Source organism: Lepus europaeus, chromosome 16, assembly GCF_033115175.1.
Source record: "Lepus europaeus isolate LE1 chromosome 16, mLepTim1.pri, whole genome shotgun sequence".
Taxonomy (NCBI): domain Eukaryota; kingdom Metazoa; phylum Chordata; class Mammalia; order Lagomorpha; family Leporidae; genus Lepus; species Lepus europaeus.
In genome coordinates this window covers 59033683-59060624 of record NC_084842.1, presented here as the reverse complement: position 1 = coordinate 59060624, position 26942 = coordinate 59033683, and the positions used below count along the sequence as shown (strand labels likewise).

At 42.2% G+C, this 26942-nt stretch overlaps 1 long non-coding RNA gene and 1 other non-coding gene across 5 annotated transcripts in view; both read right to left on the bottom strand.

The window, feature by feature from the left end:
• The window catches only part of LOC133775331 (uncharacterized), a 48294-nt gene extending 38014 nt beyond the window's left edge, over positions 1-10280 (bottom strand). For all 4 annotated transcript variants that reach the window (XR_009868221.1, XR_009868220.1, XR_009868222.1 and 1 more), the window contains exon 1: positions 10225-10280. This is a non-coding gene — a long non-coding RNA (uncharacterized LOC133775331). The remainder of the gene's footprint in view (positions 1-10224) is intronic.
• Positions 10281-22080: 11800 nt separating this feature from the next.
• Positions 22081-22187, bottom strand: LOC133775547 (U6 spliceosomal RNA). Its single transcript, XR_009868275.1, has one exon. It is a non-coding gene; the product is annotated as a U6 spliceosomal RNA (small nuclear RNA).
• Positions 22188-26942: the final 4755 nt, after the last annotated feature.

The window sequence follows — 26942 nt, the reverse complement described above, 5'->3', positions numbered from 1 at the left end:
CATGAGCATAAGTCTGCATGAGCTTGGATCGTGTGCTAGTTTCTTAGATGTGACACCAAAAGCCAGCAACAACCAAAAGAAACAAACCAAAAAAAGGGATGAGGTGGACTTCATCAAAGTGAAAAAACCTTCTGTGCTACGGAAGACACCATCAAGAAATTGAAAAGACAGTTCATGAGAGATTTTCAAGATGGTGGAATAGGGAGGGAGCTTACTGCTCTAGTCTAGGGGAAGATAGTTTAAAAACGTGGAGAGAGTACAATCTCAGGGAAGAGTTAGGGAGAAAATGGCACAGGAAACCCCATGCAAATTAGAGGGACACTGCGGACCTACATGGAGGGTGTAAACATACACAACTCAGGTCCCTGCAGCCAAGAGCCTCAGCACCAGCTCTGGAGTGAGGTGAGACCAGACTGCATAGCCCAAGTCACTGGTGATAAAGCTGCAGGAAGAGCCTGGCTTAAGTCTGGCTTGGAGCCCTGTGGGGAACAGTGCACTTGCCAACCTAAAGAGGAAAAAAACAGAGGGCACATTTCCCTCTGCTGGACCACCCGGCACCAGTATCCTATAACTAGCCAAGAGAGGGCAGGTACCATTTTGGACATATGAAACAGCACGTCAGCTCAGTTCTGCACACCCAGCCTCCAACCAAGAGGAGATGCCCGAGTCTGGCTGGGAGAACTGACAGGGGGTTGCATGCTCGTGACTGTGGGAGCCTTGTGTGCTGGGACTGTGAAAACACTGTGGCTATGTGAGAGGGTGCAGGGTGCAGCTCGGACTTTGGGCAATCACTATGGGTAGCTTCACACTCAGGGCTCCCTGATTCCTTGGTAAGGATCATACACACAGATTTAAAGTGAAAGGATGGAAAACGATATTCCATGCTAACAAACCAAAAAAATACTGGTGTAGCCATCCTAACATCAGACAAAATAGACTTTAACACAAAAGCTGTTGGAAGAGACAAAGAAGGGCACTATGTAATGACTAAGGAATCAATTCAACAGTAAGATGTGACTATTATAAATGTATATGCAGCTGATTACAGGGTACCTAGCTATTTAAAAGAAATGTTAATGGATCTAAAGGGAGACACAAACTCCAATATAATAGTAATGGGGTATTTCAGTACCCCACTTTCAGCAATAAAAAGATCAACTACACAGAAAAATCAGCAAGGAAACAACAGAGTTAATACTACAGACGAAATGGACCTAATGGATATCTACAGAACCTCTCATCCTACAGAGGCAGAATACAGATTCTTCTCACCAGTGCATGGAATTTTCTCTTGCATAGACCACATACTAGGCAATAAAGCAAGTCTCAGCAAACTAAAAAAAAAAAAAAATCAAAATCATACCACACATCTTCTATGACCACAATGGAATGAAGCTGGAAATCAACAACTCAAGAATCTCTGCATCATATGCAAACACATGGAGACTGAACAACATGTTCCTGAATGAAGAGTGGGCCATAGAAGAAATCAAAAGAGAAATAAAAAAGTTTCTGGAAACGAATGAAGATGACAACACAACATATCAAAACTTATGGGATACAGCCAAAGCAGTGTTAAGAGGAAAGTTTATAGCAACTGAAGCCTACATCAAGAAATTAGAAAGGCACCAAATAAATGAGCTATCAATGCATCTCAAGGACCTAGAAAAACAATAGCAAACCAAACCCAAAACTAGGAGGAAAGAATTAAAATTAGAGAATAAATAAAATTGAAAGCAAAAAACAATATAAGGCCGGCACCATGGCTCACTTGGCTAATCCTCCACCTGCGGCGCCAGCACCCCGGGTTCTAGTCCCGGTTGGAGCACCGGTTCTGTCCCAGTTGCTCCTCTTCCAGTCCAGCTCTCTGCTGTGGCCTGGGATAGCAATGGAGGATGGCCCACGTGCTTGGGCCCTGCACCCGCATGGGAGACCAGGAGGAAGCACCTGGCTCCTGGCTTCGGATTGACACAGTACGCCAGCCGTAGTGGCCATTTGGGGGGTAAACCAATGGAAAAGGAAGACCTCTCTCTCTGTCTCTCTGTCTCTCTGTCTCTCTCTCTCTAAATCTGCCTGTCAAAAAAAATATAAAACAGCAAAACAAAAAGCTGGTTTTTTGAAAAAATAAATAAAATAGACACACCATTGGCCCAACTAGCCAAAAAAAGAAAAGAAAGGAAGACCTAATCAATAAAATTAGAGAAGAAAAAGGAAATGTAACAACAGACACCACAGAAATAAAAAGAATCATCAGAAATTACTACAAAGAGCTGTATGCCAACAAATTGGGAAACTTAGAAGAAATGGATAGATTCCTGGACACATACAACCTACCTAAGTTGAGCCATGAAGACACAGAAAACCTAAAAAGACTAATAAAAAGATGGAAATTGAACCAGTAATAAAGACCCTTCAAGCAAAGAAAAGCCCAGGACCAGATGGATTCACTGCTGATTTCCAGCAGACATTTGAAGAACTATCTCCAATTCTTGTCAAGCTATTCAAAACAATTGAAATGGAGGGAATCCTCCCAAACTCCTTCTATGAAGCCAGCATCACTTTAATTCCTAAACCTGAAAAAGATACAGCAGTGAAACAGAACTACTTCCCTGATGAACATAGATGCAAAAATACCCAACAAAATTCTAGCCAATCGAATCCAAAAACACATCAGAAATATTCATCTGGACCAAGTGGGATTTATTCCTGGTACAGAGAGATGGTTCAACATTCACAAATCAATCAATGTAATACATCACATTAACAAACTGAAGAACAAAAACCATATGATTATCTCAATAGATGCAAAGAAAGCATTTGACAAAACACAACACCCTTTCATGATGAAAATTCTAAGCAAATTGGGTATAGAAGGAACATTCCTCAACACAATCAAGGCAATTTATGACAAACCCATGATCAGCACCCTATTTTTTTTTTTTTTTTAGAGGCAAAGTGGACAGTGAGAGAGAGACAGAGAGAAAGGTCTTCCTTTTCCATTGGTTCACCCCCAATGGCCATTGCGGCCGGTGCACCACGCTGATCCAAAGCCAGGATCCAGGTGCCTCTCCTGGTCTCCCATGCGGGCGCAGGGCCCAAGGACTTGGGCCATCCTCCACTGCCTTCCCGGGCCACAGCAGAGAGCTAGACAGGAAGAGGAGCAACCGGGACAGAATCAGGCGCCCCAACTGGGACTAGAACCCGGTATGCCGGTGCCACAGGTGGAGGATCAGCCTATTGAGCCACAGAGCCGGCCAGTACCCTATTGAATGGGGAAAAGTCGGAAGCATCCCACTGAGATCCAGAACCAGACAAGGATGCCCACTCTCACCACTGCCATTCAATATAGCCCTGGAAGTTTTAGCCAGAGCCGTTAGGCAAGAAAAAGAAACAAAAGGGATACAAATTGGGAAGGAGGAAGTCAAACTATCCCTGTTTGCAGAGGACATGATTCTATATATAGAGGATCCAAAAGACTCCATTAAGAGACTGTTGGAACTCAAAGAGTTTTTAAATTGGCAGGATATAAAATCAACACACAAAAAATCAATAAACTTTGTATCTACAGATAATGTCACAGTTGAGAAAGAACTTCTAAGATCAATCCCACTCACAACATCCATAAAAAAATCAAATACCTTGGAATAAATTTAACCAAGAATGTCAAAGATCTCTACAATGAGGGGCCAGTGCGGTGGCACAGTGGGTTAAAGCCCTGGCCTGAGGTGCCGGCATCCCATATGGGCGCCGGTTCTAGTCCCGGCTGCTCCTCTATTGTTTCAGCACTCTGCTGTGGCCTAGGAAAGCAGAGAAAGATGGCCCAAGTCCTTGTGCCCCTGCACCCACGTGGGAGCACCAGAAGAGGCTCCTGGCTCCTGGCTCCGGATTGGTGCAGCTCCAGCTGTTGCAGCCATCTGGGGAGTGAACCAGCAGATGGAAGACCTCTCTCTCTCTGCCTCTCCTCTCTCTGTGTAAATCAGACTTTCAAATAAATAAATTATTTTTAAAAAAGATCTCTACAATGAAATTACAAAACTTTAAATAGAAGATATAAAAAAAAAAGGAAAAATCTTCCATGTACATGGAATCAATATCATCAATATCCATTCTTCCAAAATCAATTTACAGATTCAATGTGATACAAATCAAAATACCAAAGACATTCTCTTATACCTAGAAAAAATTGATGCCTAAATTCATATGGAGGCACAGGAGACCTCAAATAGCTAAAGAAATCTTATACAACAAAAACAAAGCTGGTGGCATCACAATACCAGATTTCAAGACATACTACAGGGCAATTATAATCAAAAGAGCCTGGTACTGGTACAAAAACAGATGGACAGACCAATAGAACATAATAGAAACACCAGAAATCAACCCAAACATCTACAACCAACTTATATTTGATCAAAGAGCTAAAACCAATCCCTGAGCAAGGATAGTCTATTCAACAAATGGTGCATACTTCATATGCAGAAGTATGAAGATCCCTACCTTATATCTTATACAAAAAATTCACTGAACATGGACTAAAGGTCTAAATCTATGAACGACACCATCAAATTATTTGAGAACAATGTAGAAACCCTGCAAGATATAGGCACAGGCAAAGACTTCTTGGAAAAGACCCCAGAGGCACAGGCAGTCAAAGCCAAAATTAACAACCGGGTTTACATCAAATTTAGAAGTTTCTGTACAGCAAAAAAAAAAAAAAAAAAAAAAAAGTCAGGAAAGTGAAGAGGCAAATGACAGAATGGGATAAATTATTTGCAAACTATGAAACTGATAAAGGATTAATAACCAGAATCTACAAAGAGATCAAGAAACTCCATAGTAACAAAACAAAAAACCCACTTCAGAGATGGGCCAAGGACTTAAACAGACATTTTTTTTCAAAACAGGAAATTCAAATGGCCAACAGACACATGAAAAAATGCTCATGATTCATTAGCCATCTTGGAAATGCAAATCAAAACCACAATGAGGTTTCACTGCACCCCCATTACAGTGGCTTTCATACAAAAATCAACAAACAACATATGCTGGCAAGGATTTGGGGAAAAAGGTACCCTAATCCACTGTTGGTGGGAATGCAAACTGGTACAGCCACTGTGGAGGACAGTATGAAGATACTTTAAAAATCTAAATATAGATTTACCATATGACCCAGCCATCCCACAACTGGGAATTTATCCAAGAGAAATGAAATCAGCATATTAGAGAGTTATTTGTATGCCCATGTGTATTACAGCTCAGTTCACAATAGCTAAGATACAGAACCAACCCAGATGTCTGTCAACTGAAGACTGGATAAAGAAATTATGGTATATGTACACTATGGAATACTACACAGCAGTAAAAAAAATGAAATCCAGTCATTTACAATAAAATGGATGAATCTGAAATATGTTATATTTAGTGAAATAAGCCAGTCCCACAGAGACAAATACCATATGTTCTCCCTGATCTGCACTAACAGAGCACCTAAAAGGGAATCTGTGAAGTGAAATTGACCCTTTGAGAAGCAATGACTTGAACAGCCCTTCTCTTGACAGTTGAGGAACAGTTTTTTTATATATACTATTTGTTGAACTCTTTACTTAACAGAATTAAAACATATGTGTATGAAATCAATTGAAAATAGATCTCGGCCAGCGCCGCGGCTCACTAGGCTAATCCTCCGCCTTGTGGTGCCGGCACACCGGGTTCTAGTCCCGGTCGGGGCACCGATCCTGTCCTGGTTGCCCCTCTTCCAGGCCAGCTCTCTGCTGTGGCCAGGAGTGCAGTGGAGGATGGCCCAAGTCCTTGGGCCCTGCACCCCATGGGAGACCTGGAGAAGCACCTGGCTCCTGCCATCGGATCAGCGCGGTGCGCCAGCCGCGGCGGCCATTGGAGGGTGAACCAACGGCAAAAAGGAAGACCTTTCTCTCTGTCTCTCTCTCCCTCACTGTCCACTCTGCCTGTCAAAAAAAAAAAAAAGAAAAAGAAAAAAAGAAAATAGATCTCAGTAAAGAATAAGAATGGGAATGAGAGGGAAGAGGAAGGGGGTGGGAGAATGGGTGGGAAGGTGGGCACGGTGGGAAGAATCACCATGTCCCTAAAATTGTAATTATGAAGTGTATGAAGTTTCTAACTGTAATGCTGTATAGTTTTGCATACATTTCAATGGACTTACTTCTAAGGGTACAGTTTAAAAACTTTCCATGGGACCTCAAATCCCCTTAAGCTGGGTGGTAAAAATATCATCTTAAGTGTTAAAATGATCATATGGATAGAATTAAGTATCTGATAATAATAATAGACAGAATTTTTAAAAATTTTTTATTTATTTATTTTTGACAGGCAGAGTGGACAGTGAGTGAGAGAGAGAGAGAGAAAGGTCTTCCTTTGCCATTGTTCACCCTCCAATGGCCACCGTGGCTGGCGCGCTGCGGCCGGCGCACCACGCTGATCCAAAGGCAGGAGCCAGGTGCTTCTTCCTGGTCTCCCATGGGGTGCAGGGCCCAAGAACTTGGGCCATCCTCCACTGCACTCCTGGGCCATAGCAGAGAGCTGGCCTGGAAGAGGGGCAACGGGGACAGAATCCGGCGCCCCGACCGGGACTAGAACCTAGTGTGCCGGCGCCACTAGGTGGAGGATTAGCCTGTTGAGCCATGGCGCCAGCTAATAGACAGAATTTAAAAGGAGTGAATGCTCCAACATTGGAAGCAGTCCACACAGCTGACCCTTAGAATGACAATCACTTTAAATAGCACTCTGGCCTCAGAATCAGCCCTTAAGGCATTCAGATGTGGCTAAAAAGCCCATGAGAACATTTCAGGCATGGAAAGTCAAGACACTGTGGCAAAAAATATCCTACATGAAGGACTTCGGTGGGTGAGACCCCAGTGAAAAGAAGTAGTTAACAAAGAAGGAGGTACTTTTCTCTGAAAGGAGGAGAGAACTTCTACTTTGCTTATGGCTTGTCTAAATACTGACAGAATTTGTGGATTCAGAAGGCTTCCATAGCTTAGGCAGCTCACGTCAAGAGCCTCAGGTGATCACTGACATCATATAAGAGTATTAACTGGCCGGCGCCGTGGCTCAACAGGCTAATCCTCCGCCTTGCGGCGCCGGCACACCGGGTTCTAGTCCCGGTCGGGGCACCGATCCTGTCCCGGTTGCCCCTCTTCCAGGCCAGCTCTCTGCTGTGGCCAGGGAGTGCAGTGGAGGATAGCCCAAGTGTTTGGGCTCTGCACCCCATGGGAGACCAGGAGAAGCACCTGGCTCCTGCCATCGGAACAGCGCGGTGCGCCGGCCGCAGCGTGCTACCGCGGCGGCCATTGGAGGGTGAACCAACGGCAAAAGGAAGACCTTTCTCTCTGTCTCTCTCTCTCTGTCCACTCTGCCTGTCAAAAAAAAAAAAAAAAAAGAGTATTAACTGTTAACACTTGTTAACAACAAGAGTCACTGTGCACTAACTTCCCATGTAGGATCTCTGTCCTCAAAGAATTGTATTAAAATTACTTCTAAATGCTCACAAAAGATGCATCATTTTGGGGTGCTTCTTTAAAGTTAATTAAGTTTCTAAAAAAAAAGTGAAATTAACTTCAAGATGCAATAACTTTGAACAGCCCTTATCTCCACTGTTGAGGAACAGTTTTTTTGGTGGTTTTTTTTTTTCCATGCAAACTGTTGAACTCTTTACTTCTTATAGACTTGTTCTTCTGTGTATAAAGTTAATTTAAAAAATGGATCTTAGTGGAGAATGGGACTGGGAATGGGAAAGGGAGGAGGGGAAGGGGTGGGAGGGTGGGTATGCTGGGAAGAATCACTATATTCCTAAAGTTATACTTATGAAATGCATGAAGTTTGCATTCCTTAAATAAAAGGTTTCTTGGGGGGGGGAGTATATACTATGAAAAGATGCTCCTTTATAAATTTAATCAATGTAAAAAAGAAGAGAGACTGGTTTTTAATATAACACATATGACAAAAAGTGAAGGAGATTCAGGAAAGAATTTTCAGGACATCAGGGACCTCAAAGTGTGCTCCAAAGAATAGCAAATAGAGCAGCAGCTGGGATGGTATTGGAAAGGCAAATTCTCAAAATCTAAATTTCAAGACTGCTAAATCAGAGACTCCAGGGCTGGTGCTGAACTAACCATTTGACCAGGCCCTCTGGGCGATTCCAACACACATGAAGTGTGTCAGGTACACACCAGTTAGAGAACCAATGAGCCTCAGAAGAAGCAGAAAGGAGCTCAATAATAAGAAGAAGATTTGATATGAGAAAGCTAGGATTGTATCCTTCCTATTGCTCAGTACTGAGCCACCTAACATGTGTACTAACTTTATTAGGCTATCTAAATAAAGGTATTAAATATATACACATTCCATTTCAAATAAAAAACTTATTTTCATTTTATTTGAAAGGTAGAGGCCGGCGCCGTGGCTCAACAGGCTAATCCTCCGCCTTGCGGCGCCGGCACACCAGGTTCTAGTCCCGGTCGGGGCACCGATCCTGTCCCGGTTGCCCCTCTTCCAGGCCAGCTCTCTGCTGTGGCCAGGGAGTGCAGTGGAGGATGGCCCAAGTCCTTGGGCTCTGCACCCCATGGGAGACCAGGAGAAGCACCTGGCTCCTGCCATCGGAACAGCGCAGTGCGCCGGCCGCAGCGCGCTACCGCGGCGGCCATTGGAGGGTGAAACAACGGCAAAGGAAGACCTTTCTCTCTGTCTCTCTCTCTCTCACTGTCCACTCTGCCTGTCAAAAAAAAAAAAAAAAAAAAGAAAGGTAGAGAGTGAGAGAGAGAGAGCAAGAAAGACAATCTTTCATCACAATTCATTCACCAAATGTCCAAAACTGCTAGGGTTGGGCAAGGCTGAAGTCAGGAGTCTAGAACTCAATCCAGGTCTCCCATGTGGGCGGCAAGGATCTAGTACTAAAGCTATCACTTGCTGCCTCCCAGAGTGTGCATTAGCAGGAAGTTGGTTGGGAAATAGAGTAGCCAGGACTTGAACCAGGCACTTGGATATGGATACAGTGACATAAACAATGCTCCAAGTATGTGCTTCTTGTATACACTTAAGTTTTTCATTGACACTTAAATAACCACCCAACGAGCACTATGACTCTATCCTCATTCCAAACTCGCATACCCTTTCTTAGCTTCAGTAAGTCAGCCTCCCTTCCTTGTGCTATTCATTTCTATTACATGCCTTTCATTGAATCTTTAAGAGAAAAAACAGGAGTCAGAGCAAGACTGTAGCTCAGTAAGACACAGTGAATCATCTCCCCACAGAGACACCAATTTGAACTGCTATCCACAAACCAAATTATCTTCAAAAGTCATGTCCCTGTTAATTCCAGTAGAGCCTGTAGGCTGGCTTCTCCTTTTCTGATCCAGCATCCTGCTAATGTACCTGAAAAGGCAGCAAAAAATGGCCCAAGTACTTGGGTCCCTGCACCCATGGGGAAGACCCAGAAGATGATCCTGGCTCCTGGCTTCAACCTGGCCTTGCCCCAGATATTGCAGCCATTTGGGGAGTGAACCAGAAGATGGAAGACCTCTTTCTACCTCTCTCTCCCTCTAACTTGCCTTTCAAATAAATAAATCTAAAAAAATAAAAGACAACTGGCTGGCGCCACGGCTCACTAGGCTAATCCTCCGCCTTGCGGTGCCGGCACACTGGGTTCTAGTCCAGGTCGGGGCACCGGATTCTGTCCCGGTTGCCCCTCTTCCAGGCCAGCTCTCTGCTGTGGCCAGGGAGTGCAGTGGAGGATGGCCCAAGTCCTTGGGCCCTGTACCCCATGGGAGACCAGGAGAAGCACCTGGCTCCTGCCATCGGAACAGTGCGGTGCGCCGGCTGCAGCGCGCCTACCGCGGCGGCCACTGGAGGGTGAACCAACGGCAAAAAGGAAGACCTTTCTCTCTGTCTCCCTCTACTGTCCACTCTGCCTGTCAAAATAAAAATAAAAAAATAAAATAAAATAAGACAACTATCATCACAAAATCACATGAAAGTAAAAAAGAAACATTCAACATTTTTTAGAAGAAAGGATATTCAAAATCAGTAAGAAATTTTTAAATGATAGGAACATGTTACCATGAATATAAATTAAAAGATACAGACCAGCTGAATAGACCAGAAACAAACAAAACAAAGAACAAACCCACAAGATCCAGATTTAATGCCACAATAAGAACAGCATCTCTTAAAGAGGAAATAAAAACAACATACTTGTGTTCAAGCCTAGCGTCGAAGAAGCCATTTCCCAGGGCATCCAACGTCTTCATGTCTTCATCCAACATCTTCATGTGTTGGCTGGCGCCGTGGCTCAATAGGCTAATCCTCCGCCTGCGGCGCTGGCACACTGGGTTCTAGTCCCGGTCGGGGCACCGGATTCTGTCCCAGTTGCCCCTCTTCCGGTCCAGCTCTCTGCTGTGGCCCGAGAGGGCAGTGGAGGATGGCCCAAGTGCTTGGGCCCTGCACCCGCATGGGAGACCAGGAGAAGCACCTGGCTCCTGGCTTCGGATCAGCGTGGTGCACTGGCCGCAGTGGCCATTGGAGAGTGAACCAACGGTAAAGGAAGACCTTTCTCTCTGTCTCTCTCTCTCACTGTCCACTCTGTCAAAAAAAAAAAAAAAAAAAAAAAAAAGAACTGTAATTGTTAAAGGGATTACTTTTCTTACATGTTTAACAAATATGCATAATGCACAGTAATATCAGTTTTCAAAATTCCTCGTTAAGAGGAAACATTACTTTTTATTATTTATGTTCAAATCTGATTCCTCTCAGGTCTTTCTACAGACTGCTTTTATGATTTGTTTTTAACAAAAATTTCAAGGAAAACCTTCAATTTCAAAACTTTAAAATGAGTGCACTGCACATTTTGAGTGTAAGGCTTAAGAAAAATTATCAGTAGAGATTTGCTTAAAATTGGAATTAGTTATATGGTGCTCTGCTTCTGATTTCTGTTGATACGTGTGACCCATTAAAGATTGAAATAAATCTATTGACACATTCCCTATATCAAGAGGCAGAATATATTTCCCCTCCTCTCAAATCTGAGCTAGACTTGTGTACAATTGAGCCAAACAAATGTGACAGAGTGGCATCATGTCAATTGACACTCCAGTTTTGCCTCTTAAAATTCACTCTTGGGATGCTCTCTCTCAAAACGCAGCCACCACGTTCTAAGCTATACTTTCACATTAGTTGGCTCTATTGGATCTAGCATTGGAGGATGAAAATTTGCTGTTCCAATGTTACACAAACAGGCCTATAACTTGCTTCCTAAATGTACTGCTTTAATTCTCCTGAGAACATGCATACCATCTGAGATTACCTGCCACAAACCTTTTTACATAACTGATACGGAGATATTTGCATGACCCTGCAAAATGAAACCACATTCTTTCGTACTTAAAAGAAAAAAAGTGGAGACTCCAAGAGGGCAGAACAGGAAAAAGATGTGTGGTTTCTGAACAGGGGAACTAACAGAAGAAAAGTTTTGGAAGTGCATTCCCAGGGGAGAATTGGAGAGAAATCTGCAGTGGAAATTCTACAGAAAGAAGAGAGACTCTGTGGAGCAGTGTGGAAAGTGCGGACACGCAGCAGCGAGACGGGACACCACCCACGACTCCTGCAGCGGGGGGCTGGAGGAGACACCAGGTTCTGAAAGCAAGGCGAGAGCAGACTGCAGCAGCCGGTGCCCCTGCTGATACTGCCTGAGAGAGAACCTTGCAGACTACACTGATTTTGAGTTCAGCCTTACGTCCCACCGGGAAGCATGGTACCCAGCTAATCCAGTGAAGAAAAAGCACATTTTTTTATTTGACATGTAGAGTTAAAGACAGTGAGAGAGAGAGAGAAAGGTCTTCCTTCTGTTGGTTCACTCCCCAAATGGCAGCTACAGCCGGCGCACCGCGCTGATCCGAAGGCAGGAGCCAGGTGCTTCTCCTGGTCTCCCATGCGGGCACAGGGCCCAAGCACTTGGGCCATCCTCCACTGCCTTCCTGGGCCACAGCAGAGAGCTGGACTGGAAGAGGGGCAACCAGGACTAGAACCAGTGCCCATATGGGATGCCAGTGCCAAAGGCAGAGGATTAGCCAAGTGAGCATGGCGTCGGCCCAAAAAGCACATTTCTTTCTCCCCACTTCCCCTTAAGGGTGTCCAACAACCAGCAGGAAGAAAGCGCCACTTTAATGCCAGTAGAGGCTGTAGCAGCTCCTTTGTACATACGTGATCAGGGGATTTTACCAGAGGAAAAACCCCACACTCCCCACTGACTCTGAATCTGGCTGAGAGGTTTGGCAGGGGACTGGGCACCCACTTAGGACTGTGAGGTGCTCCCATCCACTCAGACTATCACAGGCTCCAGGGCTCAAACAGCTACAGTGCAGCAGCCACGGGCAGCTGGCTCTGAGAATGTTCTGCTCTCTCTGTGGACAGGGCAGGCTCGTGGGGCTGAGTGGATCCTCTGAACCCTGTGGCTGTGGAAGCCTAGCGTGCTGTGACTGTGGGAATTCTGTCGCTGCACAATAGGGCACAGAGTGAAGCTGGGTCTCCGGGCAATCACTGTGTCTGGCTTCAGAGGCTCAGAGCTCCATGACTGCCTGGGTGTGTCACTGCAGATGGTCCAGGCTCACACTGAGGACCACACAGAACCTTTCTGTGGTTCATGCACCTGCATGGGTGGGAGCTGTACCCACTGTGGGCTAACCCTGGGCCTTTGTCACTTTGAAAGAGAGGAGGTGAGGTTGTGATTACACCAACAGCTGTGATCATACCATCCCCCCTGCTGACAAAAGAGGAGATCTACCATGCCTAACTTAGGAGTCACCCTAGATTCTCACCTCACACTTGAGCGCTGACTAGAACTCCCTGGCCCCACCCAGCACACAGCTCTGGATATCCACTGCAGGGGTACACAGTCCCCTAAGCCACAGAAACGATCAAAGATAAAACCCATCAGAGGAGAAAACAAGAGTTTCTACAAATGCCTAAAAATAAATGTAGAAACACAAGAAACAAGAAGAAGGAAGACAACATGACTCCACCAAAAGAACACAAAACACTTCAATATTAGAATGTGAACATGAAGAGACACAAAATTCATGAAAATGAATTAAAAAGAATAATCATAAAATTATTCAGAAAAAAATTCACAAGATAAAGAAAGCCATACATGATATGGATGAAAAATTTTGTCGAAAGATTGAGTCATTGAAGAGAAATCAAACTGAAATATTAGAGATGAATGATTCAAAAAGGAGAGAATGATCCAACATGGGAAGCAGGCCACACAGCAGAATCATAGAATGACAAATGCCCTAAACAGTACTCTGGCCTCAGAATCAGCCCTTAAGGTATTTGAATCTGGCTAGAAAGCCCATGAGAGCATTTTGGGCATGGAAAGCCAAGACACGGTGACAAAAAAATTACCTAAATTAAAGATCTCTGTGAATGAGATCCCAGTGGAAAGAAAGGGCCATCAAAGAAGGAGGTACCTTTCTCTGAAGGGAGCAGAGAACTTCCACTTTGATTACGGCCTTGTCTAAATAATGTCAGAGTTTGTGGACTCAAGAGGCTTCCACAGCCTTTGCAGCTCATGGCAAGAGCCTTGGTGATTACTGACATCATAAATCAGAGTGTCAATTGTTAAATCAACAACAGGAGTATCTATGCACTTGCTCCCCATGTAGGACCTCTGTCTTTAATGTGTTGTACTATGAGAAGTAACGGTAAAACTAGTCTTCAAACAGTACTTTATACTGTGTGTGTCTGTGTGAGTGCAAATTGTTGAAATCTTTACTTAGTATAGAGTTGATCTTCTGTATATAAAGATAATTAAAAATGAATCTTAATGAAGAAAGGGATGGGAGGAGGAGTAGGAGGTGTGATGGTTTGGAGGGAGGGAGGGTGGCTACGAGAGTGGGGAAGAACTGCTATAATCCAAAAGTTGTACTTATGAAATTTATATTTATTAAATAAAAGCTTTCTATAAAAAAAGAAATGAATAATTCAATATGTCAACAGAAAATACAGTGCAGCCTCAAAAACAGACTTGGTGAGGCAGAAGAAACAATATTCAAGTTAGAAAACAAATCCTTGGAAGCACCTCAGACAAAAAAAGACAAAATTAGAAAAACGAAACTAGTGTTCAAGATTTATGGGATTCTATCAAACAACCAAACATACGTGTCTTAGGAGTTCCTGAAAGTGTAAAAAGAGAGAATGGAATAGAAGGTTTATGGGGCTGGTACTGTGGTGCAACGGGTTAAAGCCCTGGCCTGAAGCACCGGCATCCCATATGGGCGCTGGTTCTAGTCCCAGCTGCTCCTCTTCCGATCCAGCTCTCTGGTATGGCCTGGGATAACAGTACAAGATGGCCCAAGTCCTTGGGCCCCTGCACCTGTGTGGGAGACCCGGAAGAATCTCCTGGCTTCGGATCGGCGCGGGGCTCTGGCCGTTGCGGCCAATTGGGGAGTGAACCAACAGAATAAAGACCCCTCTCTATATAACTCTGTCTTTCAGATAAATAAAATAAATCTAAAAAATAAAAATAAAAAAGAAGGCTTATTCAGTGATATAATAGCAGAAAACTTCCCTTAAATGGAGAAAGAAAAGGACATCAAAGTACAGGAAGCACATAGAACTCCTAACAGACATGATCAGAAAAGATTTTCACCATAACACATTATAGTCAAACTTTCAAAGGTAAAGAAACCATAAAGAGAAGATTCCAAAATGTGCACAAGCGAAATGCCAGATTACCTTCAGAGGATTCTCCAATCAAACTAACAGCTGTAGAAACCCTACAGGCTAGGAGAGACATAGTCCAACTCCTAAAGTGTATTCAACCCAGAATACTATACCCAGTGAAGCTCTCGTTTATAAATTAAAGCTATATAAAGACCATCCAAAACAAACAGAAATTGAAAGAATTTTTCACCACTTGTCCAGCATAACAAATGATTCTTAAGGATGTGCTACACACAGAAACACAGAACAATAGTCATCATTGTGAAGGAATGTAAAGGCAGAAAATCTCCTAGTAAAAGTACAAAAGAAATTCAAAGTGAACAACAGGAATCTTTATGGAAAAAATGGTAGGACTGGGGCTGGCACCATGGCTCACTTGGTTGGTCCTCTGCCTGTGGCATAGGCATCCCACGTGGGTGCTGGTTCCGGTCCTGGTTGCTCCTCTTCCAGTCCAGCTCTCTGCTCTGGCCCGGGAGGGCATTGGAATGCTTGAGTCCCTGCACCAACATGGGAGACTGGGAGGAGGCGCCTGGCTCCTGACTTCAGATCAGCACAGTGCCAGCCATTGCAGCCATTTGGGGAGTGAGCCAACGGAGGGAGAACCTTTTTCTCTGTGTCTCTCTCTCACTGTCTATAACTCTACCTGTCACATACATAAATAAAAAATGGTAGGACCAAATCACTACTTATCAATAATAATCTTGATTGTAAATGGCCTAAATTCTCCAATTCAAAGATATGGACTGACTAAATAGATTAAAAAACAAGACCCAACTGTTCACTGTCTACAAGAAATACACCTCTACAAAAGAGATACATGCAGACTCAAAGTGAAAAGATGGAAATAGATATTCCATTATAATAGAAAGCAGAAAAGAACTGGTGTAGCCATCCTAATATCAGACAAAATAGAGTTTAACAAAAAAACTATTAAAAGAAACAAAGAAGAGCATTATGTAATAATTAACGGATCAATTCAACAGGAAGATATGACAATAGTAAATCCACATGCACCAAATGCCAAGGTGCCTGGCTATTTAAAACAAATGTTAATGGGTCTAAAGGGAGACACAGACTCCAATACAATAATAATGGGGGACTTCAACACCCCATTTCATCAATGAACAGATCACTAAGGCAGAAAATCAACAATGAAACAACAGAGCTAGTCTACATTATAGACCAAATGTACCTAAATGATTTACAGAGCATTTCACTCCACAACTGAAGAATATGCATTCTTTTCATCAGTACATGGAGCTTTCTCTAGGATAGACAATAAGGTAGATCATAAAGTAAGTCTCAATAAATAAAAAAAAAATTGAAATTATACCATGTATATTTTCTGACCACAATGGAATGAAACTGGAAATTAACAACTTAAGAAACTCTAAGTAATATGCCAACACATGAGATTGAACAACACACTCCTGAATGAACAGTGGGTCTTTGAAGAAGTCAAAAGGGAAATCAGAAAATTCCTGGAAATGAATGAAGATGACAATGTAACATACCAAAACTTATGGGATGCAGCAAAAGTTGTGTTAAGAAGGAAATACAGGGCCGGCGCCGTGGCTCAACAGGCTAATCCTCCGCCTTGCGGCGCCGGCACACCAGGTTCTAGTCCCGGTCGGGCACCGATTCTGTCCCGGTTGCCCCTCTTCCAGGCCAGCCCTCTGCTATGACCCGGGAGTGCAGTGGAGGATGGCCCAAGTGCTTGGGCCCTGCGCCCCATGGGAGACCAGGATAAGCACCTGGCTCCTACCTTCGGATCAGCGCGGTGCGCCGGCCGCAACACACCAGCATGGTGGCCATTGGAGGGTGACCTTTCTCTCTCTCTCTCTCACTGTCCACTCTGCCTGTCAAAAATAATAATAAAATAATAATAATAATAATATTTAGCATATGATAGGGATAAATATCTAAAATTGTTTTTGACATTTTAATACTACTTTTTCATGAATATTGTTCAAGTCACATGAGTCAGGAACTGTATCTACTACAATAGCACAACTGCAACAATTAAAAGTCTTGCTGTATAGGAGTGCCTTGAAATTTAACCAGCTTGTTTTTGCATATAAAAACATTTACTGTGTAGATTCTTCTTAGTGACTACAAAAGATTGTTTTTAAATTTTATCTGCAAGCTGGAGTGGCAAGATGGCGGAATAGGAAGGGAGCACATTGATAGTTCAGCAAGACACACAGGTTAATAAAAGTGGAGATACTGCAGGGTCAAGGAAGAGTAGGGGAAGAAACAGCAGCGGAAACTCTTCCGGAACTAGTGATTCACAGTGGACCTGCGTGGAGAGCGTGGAAGCCCAAGTTCGGGACACCAGCGGCAGACTCAACGCACCAGCGCTGGAACGCGAGGTGAGCCGAACCTCAATAGCCTGAGACACCAGCGGGCAAGCAGAAAGAGGAGGCTAGAGGGAACAAGGCTTGAAACTCCGTGGGGAAAAGTTCACCAGGCTAACTAGAAGGGAGAGAGGAAAAAAAAAAAAGTGACCGATACGGACACGAGTTTCTCTCTCTCCGCTCACCCCTCAAAGGCTAACAAGACAAAGAGCAGGCGCCATTTTGGACATACGTCATAAGCAGGGCGACCTCAGGTCTGCACTGGCCCTGAGCCTAGCAGAAAAACCTGACTCTGGGGGGAGGGGTGAAATAACAGGAGATTAGCATCTAACTTGGCAACCCAGTGGGAGACTGCAGGAGAATTGGAGCCCACACTGAGGGCAGCAGAGATTCCCTGTGTGGTCCTTGGGAAAGAGCTTCCTATCTCTGGCTCCTGTGGGTATATCATTCGCCTGTTAACTACCTCCAATTACGTTCAGCTGTGCGGAATTACTTCCCTTTTGAATAAAAAAAAAAAAAAAAAGAAAGAGATTTACCACGCCTAACCTGGGAGTGTCATCTTTGACACACCCTCAACACTGAGGAACCAAACACAGCTCTCAGTCCACACTCATCTCAAGCCTCTAAGGCTCCACTGAAAGCAGACAGTCCACTTAATATAGAGCCATAGTGTAACAAGAAAAAACACCACAGTGAAGAAACCAAATATCTCCAACATGCCAAACAACAAACGCAAAAACCAAGCTAACAAGAACAAGGAAGAAACTATGATGCCCCCAAATGAAAAAGACACCCCAATTCAAGATTATGAAGATGAAGAGATCGAAGAAATGCAAGAAGCGGATCTCAAAAAATTGATAAGAACATTAAGAAGTTCTCAGAAACAAATTCTTGAACTACAGAAATCCTTAATGGACAAGATAGAAAATCTCTCTCGTGAAAATGAAATATTAAGGAGGAATCAAAAGGAAATGAAACAACTAGTAGAACATGAAACTGTGATAGTGACAAAAAACCACAATGAAATGAAGAACTCAATAGATCAAATGACAAACACATTAGAGAGCCTTAAAAACAGAATGGGCGAAGCAGACGAGAGAATATCAGACTTAGAAGACAGAGAACAGGAAAGGAAAAAGGCAAACCAAAGAAAAGAACAGGAAATTAGAAATCTAAAAAATATTGTCGGGAATCTACAGGATACTATTAAAAAACCTAATATTCAGGTTCTAGGAGTTCCTGAAGGCATGGAGAGGAAGAAAGGATTAGAAGGCATTTTCAGTGAGATACTAGCAGAAAATTTCCCAGGTTTGGAGAAGGACAGAGGCATCTTAGTACAGGAAGCTTATAGAACCCCTAATAAACATGACCAAAAGAGATCCTCACCACGACACATTGTAATCAAACTCACCACAGTGAAACATAAAGAAAAGATTCTAAAATGTGCAAGAGAGAAACGTCAGATTACTCTCAGAGGATCTCCAATTAGACTCACAGCAGACTTCTCATCAGAAACCCTACAAGCTAGAAGGGAATGGCGAGACATAGCCCAGGTGCTAAGAGAGAAAAACTGACAGCCCAGAATATTATATCCTGCAAAGCTCTCATTTGTGAATGAAGGTGAAATTAAGACTTTTCATAGCAAACAGAAACTGAAAGAATTTGTTGCCACTCATCCTGCCCTGCAAAAGATGCTTAAAGATGTGTTACACACAGAAACACAGAAACATGGTCACCAATATGAAAGAAGGTAAAGGAAGGAAACCTCACAGCAAAAGATCATAGGAAGCTCAATTTCTCTTTGACATAGAATTAAACTCTGATGCTCTGTTAAAGCAATGTGTTAAAGTAATCTAAAAACAAAAAGCAATTCAAATCAATTGGCAATCTACAAAAAAGAGTTAAAGATTTTAAAAGCTATTATTAAAATTGCTATATTGGTCTATTATGCTATGTTATATGTGTGTACATATTGTATGTCCACATAGGAAATTTTATTAAGAGTTTTATTTTAAATGGCTTATAGATAAGATTGTCCATAAATTTAAGCTGCTAAAATCAATCAAAGATACATTTTAATTTGTGGGACCTGAATCTGTGTATCATATGTTTTAAACATGTTAGTAGAAAGAAACTAAAAACATTTTATATGGTTGTGCTTAAGTTTACTGGCTAAACAAACTACACCATGTTAGATATTTAAGAGGTGTTTTCAAATACATGATTCTTAAAATTTATAGAAGGCATTGGACCTTCTGGTAAATGTTTTCTTAAGTTGTTATCTAATGGTTGAAACGGTTTGCTAAGTATTCATGCGATATTGCTATTGTCAGCAAGCGATCTAGGACTTGCTCCCTCATTTCTCTATTCTAAGCCCAACTTGTTCTTTCATTTCTCTATTCTCTTCAAGGTAGGAAACTAATTCTATTATGAAGGAATCTGTAGGACGCACAATTTAATCTTTAGACCTTATAAAAGAGATGGCTAACATTTTTCTGTAATAGCATAACCAAAATAAGAACTTAAATAATAATCTCATAGCTAGATTCACTTCGCCATCAGCAAAGTATACAGTAAGTAGAAAAAACCTCCCTTTCAGACCAAAGGGAAAGAAAGTTTTAAAGTGAGAATATAATTTTCCTCATGGGCATTGTCTACCTTAGGAAAACTACTACAGAACATGCCTGTGACTATAGACTTGTAGTTCAGGCCACCGAAGATTAGAGATGGGATACGGGCACTCCCTTGACTTGCATCCTCTGGTCTGCTTTAACACAAACCAGGAGGAAAAGAAAGCGAGGCATCAGAAGCAATGGGTGGCAGGCCTATTACTGGCTGATCTGTACAGTGATCTGCCCTCAAGGAGACCCAACAGGCCAGTCCACTGCAGTGGCTTTCAATGTGGTAAGCCTGGGCTTCAGCAGAAGTCAGCTTGTGAAGAGCCCTGGCAGCTCTGCCAAGAGTTGGATCACTGGAAATGGACCTGCCCTGGAGTCGAAGGATGCCCAGGTCAGAGCCACAGATCTTATTGGCTCTAAGCTGAAAAGCCCTTCACTCAGCCCAACTTCCAAAGTGACCACTGCAGCTGAGGGTATGGTCAAGTAGGGTCAGCAACATTGCAGGCAGAACTGTAAATTTCTTGTTAGAGATGCCCCCTGCCTTTAATGGCCAGCTCTCCTCCCAGGCCAGCCAAGTAATGAAAGTCAACAGAGTGCCTTCCCCTAGCAGGTTCACACCTCCCTTAGGATATACCCCATGTGAAGAGATAGATAGGTCTGGGCCTCTTAACTTACAAGGCCTAAAGCCCAACAGATTATTATCAAGCCCCTTCTGTGAGGTTCTATTTGCCTCTCAATCAGAAAACTTAATTGTAGCTTAGACAGCACCTTTCTTAGCACATCTAGTAATGACTCTGTCCTTTGTTCTAGACCCTGTCTAGCACACTTGGGCCTCATTCCTTTGTAATCATAACCTCTACTCTACCACCAATGGCTCTACTCCCAACCTGTGTGTACTGATGGTCCTCTTCCCCACTTAATGCTGTATAATTGTTCAAACCTGGTAAATGCCACTCTTAGGATCATTGGTTACTATCCTCACCCTGTCTTTTATGACCTTGTCTAAATATGATCAGAGTCGGCAAACTTGGAAGGCTTCCATAGCCTTGGCAACTCATGATGACAGCCTAGGGTGGTTACTGGCGCCATAAACTAGAGTGTCAATTTGTTGGGTCAACAATAGGAGCCACTGTGCACTTGCTCCTCATGTGGGATCTCTGTCCTTAATGTGCTGTACATTGTGATTTAATGCTATAACTAGTACTCAAACAGTATGTTTCACTTTGTGTTTGTATGTGGGTGCAAACTGTTGAAATCTTTATACTAAATTGATCTTCTGTATATAAAGAGAATTGAAAATGAATCTTGATGTGAATGGAAGGGGAGAGGGAGCGGGAGAGGGGAGGGTTGTGGGTGGGAGGGAAGTTATGGGAGGGGGAAGCCATTGTAATCCATAAGCTGTACACTGGAAATTTATATTCATTAAATAAAAGTTAAAAAAAATAAATTTTATCTGCAAGCTTTTTATAGCTTACTTTAGATATAATTTGCACACCACAAAATTCACCATTTAAAGTGTACAATTCAGTGGGTTTGATTATATTCACAAACTAGCGTAACCATCACCACTATGTAATTTTATTTATTTTTTTAACTTTTATTTAATAAATATAAATTTCCAAAGTACAACTTTTGGATTATAGCGGATTTTTCCCCCCATAACCACCCTCCCACCCACAACAATCCCATCTCCCACTCCCTCTCCCATCCCATTCTTCATCAACATTCATTTTCATTATCTTTATATACAAAAGATCAATTTAGTATATACTAAGTAAAGATTTCAACAGTTTGTACCCAGACACACGAAGTATAAAGTACTGTTTGAAGACTAGTTATACCATTAATTCTCATAGTACAACACATTAAGGACAGAGATCCTACATGGGGAGTAAGTGCAGTGACTCCTGTTGTTGATTTAACAATTGACACTCTGATTTATGACGTCAGTAATCACCCGAGGCTCTTGTCATGATCTGCCAAGGCTATGGAAGCCCCTTGAGTTTACCAATTCCGATCTTATTTAGACAAGGCCATAATCAAAGTGGAAGTTCTCTCCTCCCTTCAGAGAAAGGTACCTCCTTCTTTGGTGGCCCATTCATTCTGCTGGGATCTCACTCACAGAGATCTTTCATTTAGGGTTTTGGTTTGTTTGTGTTTTTTTTTTTTTTTTTTGCCACAATGTCTTGGCTCTCCATGCCCAAAATGCTCTCATGGACTTTTTAGCCAGATCCAAATGTCTTAAGAGCTGATTCTGAGGCCAGTGTGCTGTTTAGGACATCTGCCATTCTATGAATCTGCTGTGTGGCCTGCTTCCCATGTTGGATTTTTCTCTCCTTTTTAATTCTATCAGTTAAAAATATGGAAGCTTCACGAATTTGCATGTCATCCTTGCACAGGGGCCATACTAATCTCCTCTGTATCATTCCAATTTTAGTATATGTGCTGTCGAAGCGAGCACTCCACTATGTAATTTTAAATAAATAAAAATTCAAAATTTTTTATTAAAGAGAGAGAGAGAGAGAGCGAGCGAGCATGTTCCCACCTGCTAGTTCACTCCCAAAATGCTTGCAATGACCAGACTTGAGAGCCAGGAATACAATCCAACTCAACCACATGGGAAGCAGAAACCCAACTACTTGAACCATCATTGCTGCCTTTGATGGTCTGAATTGGGAGGAAGGTGGAGTCAGGAGCTGGAGATAAGAATCAAACCCAGGCACTCTGATGTAGGTCACAGGACTCTTCACTGCTAAGCTAAATGACCACACCCTTTACCATGTCACTTTTGAAAACTTTGATCATTCCCCAGGAAAAAAAAAATCCACACACCACTAATCTACTTTCTATTTCTATAGATTTGTCCATGTGGGATAGATAACATAAATGAAATTATACAATATGTAATCTCTTGAGGCTGTTGCTTTTCACTCATTTAATGTATTTAATTTCTATTGTAGCAAGTTTTTCCTTTTAAATCCTTGATGAATAATATTTTGTTATATGGACATATCGCATTTTGTTTATTCATCAGTTGATGTACATTTGGACTGTTTCTAGTTTTAGACTATTATGAATATTTGTATTAAGAACACTGGTTTACAGGTTCTCATCTGAACATATGTTTGCATTTGTCTTGACTAGACATTTAGAAGTAAAATTGCTAAGTCAAATGGAAATTCTGTTTAACCTTTTGAGGAAACATCAGACTGTTTCCCAACATGGCCGTACCATTTTAAATTTCCACCTGCAGTGTGTGAAGGATCCAATATCTCAATATCCTTATCAGTACTTGCTATTGTCTTTTTTTTGAAAAGATTTATTCATTTATTTGAAAGAGTTACAGAGAGAGAGAGAGAGAGAGAGAGAGAGGGAGGGAGGGAGGTTGGTTGGTTTTCCATCCACTGGTTCACTACCCAATTGGCTGCAATGGCTGGAGCTGCACAGAACCAAAGCCAGGAGCTTCTTCCGGGTCTCCTACATGGGTGCAGGGTCCCAATGACTTGGGCCATCTTCTACTGCTTTCCAGGCCACAGCAGAGAACTGGATTGGAAGTGGAACAGCCAGGATGCAAACCAGCATCCATATGGGATGCCAGCACTGCAGGTGGTGGCTTTACCACTATGCCACAGCACTGGCCCCCTATTCTGTTTTAAGTTTAATCATTATAGTGGGTCTAAGGTGATAAATCATTTATATTTTGATTTGCATTTCCTTAATGAGTAAGTTGTTGAGTAACTTTCCATGAGCTAATTAGCCATTCATATATCTTTCTGGGAGAAATGTCTATTCAAACCATTTATCCATTTTCAATGGGTTGTCTTTTTGTTGCAGAGTTGTGTAAGATTTCATCAAATATTGTGTGTGTGTGTGTGTGTACCACCTTCCATTTTCATGATGGTGTCCTTTGAAACACAGAGGGTTTTAATTTTTATGAAGTCTAATTTATCTACTTTTTTCTCTTATCACTTGTGATTTTGGTGTCATATTCAAGAAATGACTGCCTAAATCAAGGTCAGAAACTCCTATACTTCCTTTTAAGAATTTTAAAGTTCCGGGACTTTATAGTTAGGACTTTGAGCCACTTGAGTTAACTTTTGTATATTCTGTGAGACAGGGATCCAACTCCACTTTTTAAAAGGATATACAGCTGTTAGAATATCATTTGTTACAAAGATAATTCTTTTACTCAATGAACTGTCTTGACAATCTACTGGTCACAAACGTATGGTTTTATTTCTGGACTCTCAATATTCTTCCATCAATCCATCAGTCAATAAATTTAACTGTATGCCACTGTTTTAGTTACTATAGTTTTGTAATAAGTTTCAAAATAGGAAAATATAAGTCCTTAAAACTCCACTTAACCACAGCAATACAATGGTTACCGAGGCCAGGAACCAGGAACTTCTTCCAGGTCTCCCACACAGATGCAGGGGCCCAAGGACTTGGGCCATCCATCTCAACTCTTTAAATATTTCACTCCATTCTTTTCTTGCTTTTATGGTTTATGAAGAGAAGTTGAATGTAATTCTTATTTCCTCCTTAGGTAATGTTTCACCTGACCTCTGTTCAAGATCTTTTTTCTTTACAATATTCTGAAGTTTAAATATGATATGCTAAGGCATGGTTTCTTAGGTATTTATTCTTCTTGGTGTTGAACTTCTAGCATGTGTGGTTTGCTACTCGCCATTCTCAGTCATCACTGCTTCTAGTCTTTTTTTTTTAATTCAAGACCTTTTTATTTATTTATTTAATTTATTTTGACAGAGTGGACAGTGAGAGAGAGAGACAAAGGTCTTCCTTCTCCATTGGTTCACCCCACAAATGGCTGCTGTGGCTGACATGATGCCGCCGGTGCCCCACGCTGATCTGAAGCCAGGAGCTTCTCCTGGTCTCCCATGCAGGCGCAGGGCCCAAGCAGTTGGGCCATCCTCCACTGCACTCCCGGGATACAGCAGAGAGCTGGACTGGAAGAGGAGCAACCAGGACAGAACCGGTGCCCCAACTGGGACTAGAACCTGGGGTGCCGGCGCTGCAGGCAGAGGATTAGCCTATTGAGTCACAGCGCCGGCCCATTATCTTCTTCTATTGATCCTACTGTGTAAAGGATACACCTTTAGTAGTTGTCCCACAGTTCTCATGTGTTCTGCTCCCTTTTTTCAGTCGTTTTTCTTCCTACTTTTGCAGTTTGTAAGTTTCTGTTGTCATATTCTTAAGTGCAAAGATTCTTTCCTAAGCCATATCCAGTCTACTAATAAGCTGTCACTGGCATTCTTCATTTCTGTTACACTGTTTTTAATTCTAGCACTTTTGCTTTTTCTTAGAATTTCCATCTGTCTCTGTTACATTGTCCATCTGTTCTTTACATTTTCTACTTTTTCCATTACAGCCCTATCATATTCATCTTCATTTCTAAAAATACCTGATCTGATTATTCTAACATTCTTGCCTTATATGATTCTACTTCTGATATTTTTCAGTCTCTTCAGCTATTCTGCCTGTTAGTATGACTGATCATTTTGTTGTTGTTGAAATCCAGAGATGATGCACTAGGTAAAAGAAATACCAGTAAACAGGTATTCCATGGAACATGGTAGTGTTAGGGGAGGCTAAGTGTTCCATAGTGCTATGATGAATTAGGCCTCAGTCTTCTAGCAAATTTATATTTTTGGACTATAAACTTTACTAGAACGTCTAATCCCTTAGGTGTGACCGGATGCTGACACAATCTCAGCATACTAGACTATGGTAAAATCATTTCTGTTGAGGGAAGACCTTGCTTAAGAAGAACTCAATGTTCTGGCATATTTTAAAACAGTTTTCTCCTTCTCTTTCCAGGGAATTTTATCTACTATTTATTGTGAAGACCTGGTAGCTCTGCAGGTAAAACACAGAAGTATTGTAGTCCACCATATGACTGAGTCCCCTGGCATTTTTAACAATCAGATTTGTTTACACTGAGCCTCCAGCAATTCACCGATTACAGGTTGTGTTTTGACCTTGGCACTGGTTCCTACAGAGCTTACTGTTCTGTGAGGTTGTGATTCTCCATATTTGTTTCTGTATCTCAAATTTTAAGGGGCAGTGGTTTGCCCTAAGACCTTACATAGCTCTAGGAAAAGCTGTTGATTTTTTAAAAATAATTATTTTATTTATACAAAAAGCAAAGTGACACAGAGAGAGAGAGAGAGAAAAAGAGTTTCTATCACTGGTTCACTCCCCAAATGGCCACAATGTTAGGCTACTGGAAGCTCACTACAACTCAAATTACACTCTGCGGATTTCTCTTTTTCTTTTGGAGGGAGAGTGGCTTTAGGGAGATTTTATGTTGCTGTATCTTGAAGTTCACTGATCTTTGCTACTGTTCAGATTGTTGTTACTTCCAGAAGTCGCAGGCATAATCTCTTTAGCAAACAGTTGTCTATCTGCACTTTTGGCCTTGTTTCCAAGATATGCTATCTGGATGGGCTGATGACTTCCCAAACCACTAAGTTCCTTAACAGTTCATTCCTCAATTTATCTCCATCCTCCTGCATTGTAATACAAGCAGCAAGGAGAAACTTGGCCATGCCCTAAACACTTTGCTTAGAAATCTCCTTAGATAAATATCCAAATTCATCTGATTTTTTAAAAAGATTTATTTATTTATCTGAAAGACAGAGTTAGAGAGAAAATCTTCCACCTGTTGGTTCATTCCCCAAATGGCTGGCAACAGCTGGGGCTGGGCTAGACCAAATCCAGGAGCTTTTTCTGTCTCCCACATGGGTGCAGGGCCCCAAGCACTTGGACCATCTTCTGCTGCTTTCCCAGGCCATTAATGAGAAGCTGCCAGGACTTGAACCAGTGCCCATATGGAATGCCCACATTGCAGGCAGCGGCTTAACCTGCTGTGCCACAATGCCAGCCCCTCAAGTTCATCTCTTACAAGTTCTGCTTTCCACCCAACACAATTCAAGTTCTCTGCCACCTTATAACAAGGAAAGCCTTTCCTCCAGTGTCCAGAAACATGTTCCTTATTTCCATCTGAGCCTCACCAGAAACCCTTTTAACATCCATATGCCCAGCAACATTCTTTCTCCAATCTAGGTAGCAACATTCTAATTTCACAATCTATGTATTCTCTAAGACAAAAGAAAGCTCTCCTTTCTGAGCATTCAACAGACGTAACTTTGATGTCTCTATTTCAATGAATAATGTCTTCAAGGCAGTCTAG